Here is a 2,955-nt window from a genome sequence, read left to right on the forward strand (position 1 = left end):
AGAGAGAAGTGTGTTTGTGGCAGACGCCTGTGGCTCTGTGTGCATGAGCTGGAGTTGTGGGGAGGGGGTGTGGCTGCAATGCAGCCATGCAGTGGTTAACGCTTAGCCTAGGCTGGGGGCTGAGAAGATGGAGAGACAGCACAGCTGTGGCACAGGCCGGGGCTCTGGAGCCACACACCTGGGTTCCAGTCCCCCCCATTCAGCACTTAACAAGCTGTGTAGCCTTGACCAAGAAGCCTCACCTCTCTCTGAGCCTCAGTTCCCCGCTCTGTAAACTGGGACGAACCCTCTTGCTTGCCTCATGGGAAAGTGGCATAGATGAAAGGAAATGTCTTTCTAGCACAAGGGCCATTAAGCAGTGGCTTCTCATGCTTGTACTCATCGCAAGAGGCTTTTTGAGAAAGAACCAGCAGGATTTGGTACCAGGTAGGATGAGACTTGGGGGAGATGGGGGTGGAGGGACAGTGGCCCAGATGCCTGAGCCTGGGGACTAAGCTGGTCCTGAGTGAGGGCAACAGGAACTGCCTTCTAGTCATCTGTTTCATATGTATATTCATCTTCCGCTGCAGGCAGGCTCTGAGAGGGCCTTGTTTAGAGAAACATTGTAGCAAAGCAGGAGAAGGTATATTTTAAAGTGACAGGTCTAAAAATACTGCCGTCTCCTTGTCCTTTCACAGCTGCAGATTCCCAGTCGTGATCCTCACTGGGAGAAATAATAAAATGCATATGTTTATAATAAAAATCATATTTCCCTCTTCCTGTGATGTCTCCCAGTTGTAGGTTCCCATCCGTTTGCTGTTTTACCTATCATTTAACAAATGTATTTTAAGAAAAGTAATGTTTTCCACTGACATGTCCTATAAACGTCACATCCTCAGCTTTGGTTCTCATTGAGGAACAGAGGTGCATGTTTTGAATATTTCCAAAAATGCTTTTCACTCCATTCCCAGGCAAGGATTTTTCAATCTTTGGTTAGAGACCAACTATACAGAGAATGCACTATATACAGTGATGTGGATCCCTGGGGCTGGATTGTCAGAGGACAAGATGAGAGTTTGGGTTCTGGGAAAATTAGCTACCCCTGGCAGCGGAAATCCAGGCCTCTGTTCCTTCTGTGGGTCGTCCCTGAGGTGTCCTTAGTGCGAGGCATTCTGGGAAGTCAGAACTGGGGCCTTACAGTGAGTGGAGTGAGTTGGTTGCTGGGAAGTTTCTCCTGAAGAACTGTGGAAGGCAAGGCCAAGACGGGACAGTGGGCCAGGTCAGCGTGCAACGTGCAAAGGGCAAGAAACACCCCTTCCCTTGGTCTGAGGGAGGGTAGATGGTAGCTGGCTTTGTCTGGAGGGATCTATCCGTGCGTTTGTCCTATGGATTGAAGGAAGTGTGTATAATGCACATGGTAGGCCATCGAGCAAGCAGGAGATGGGAGCTGTTGTCAACACCTCTGCCGACTGTGTTGCAAGTCCAGGCAGGACTTAGGTTAGGGACTGGGAAGAGGGAAGCCATGTGGAAAAGTTGGGGTACACGAGGCAGAAGACTGACAGAAGGGAACGGAGGGAGCCAAGCCAGGGACAACCAAGAGGATGGGGGAGAAAAGTGTAGAAAGAGTTGCGATTAGGCAGGCAGGGAGCAAGTTCTCCTGCTATACTCGGTCATTTCACTGCTTCGTTCTTTCATTTATCTAACAAATATTTATTGAGCATCTACTATGTCGTAAGCCCTGATCTAGGTGCTGGTGATTCAGCAGCAAACAGAATAAGAGAGGGACCCTTCTCCAACAGAATTTACAGGCTCACGGTAATAGATGACAAAGGAGATCTGGGGCTGGGGCTGGCCCCGGAGGGTTGGAGACCAGAGCTGGTCTACCCAAGCTGCCGAACCCGCCGCAGGGGAGCCCAGAAGTCCTTCAGCTCACTCCTTCCCAGTGGTGATTTGCCCTCAATGGCGGGGCCAATCCCACCCCAAACTCCTTGACATGGCTGGCTCTGCACGAAGGCACAGGAGACGCCTGACACTGAGGACTATTTCTGGGGGGAGAAACTCAGTTTCCCTGCTCCTACTTCCTGTTTACTGTGGCCAGAAATGCCTTCCACAGAGTAGGAAGCCTAACTTTTCCCCTCTCAGAGTCCAAATACACTAGGGGAAGTAAAAGCTAAACTAAATGATGAATGATCATCACTAGGGGGGAAATAATCAAGCAGAGGAAAGAGAAGGGGAGTGTCGGAGGGCACTAAATTTACAGAGGGGAGTCAGGGAGTAGTTTCAATGAGGTACCATTTTAGTGGTGAACTGAAGGAGGAGAGGGGGCTATAGCCATGTAGATCTGGGCTGGGGGAGAGAGTTCCAGAAAGAGGGAACAATCTGAGTGAAGCCTCCCAAGTAAAACTGTGCCTCTGGCATTTTCGAGGAACAGTCGGCAAGTTGTCACGGCTGGAGTGGAATGTGTGTCGGCGGCGGCGGCGGCGGGGAGCAGTATACGATGGCACGACGGGAGGCCAGATCACATGGGGCCTTGTGGGCCATGGTTACGACTTTCGTTTTGACTCAGAATGAGATGGAAGAGCCATGGCAGGGTGCTGAGCAGGAGTGACATGGTCTGACCTGGAATTGAAATGTATCAGTCTGGCTGCTGTGTTTTATTTTTCCTTTTTTTAAAAAAAATTATAGTTGTTTATTTATTTATTTACTGTCTGCGTCAGTCTTAGTTGTGGCGTGCGGGGTCTTAGAGGCAGTGCGCAGGCTTCTCTCTAGTTGTGGCGCGTGGGCTTAGTTGCCCATGGCATGTGGGATCTTAGTTCCCCGACCAGGGATGGAACTGGCATCCCCTGCATTGCAAGATGGATTCTTAACCACTGGACCATCAGGGAAGTCCCTAAAGTATAGTTGATTTACAGTATTGTGTTAGTTTCAGGTGTACAGTAAAGTGATTCAGTTATATATATATATATATATATATAT

This window comes from Lipotes vexillifer, unplaced genomic scaffold, assembly GCF_000442215.2.
Source record: "Lipotes vexillifer unplaced genomic scaffold, Lipotes_vexillifer_v1.1 scaffold481, whole genome shotgun sequence".
Classification (NCBI taxonomy): domain Eukaryota; kingdom Metazoa; phylum Chordata; class Mammalia; order Artiodactyla; family Lipotidae; genus Lipotes; species Lipotes vexillifer.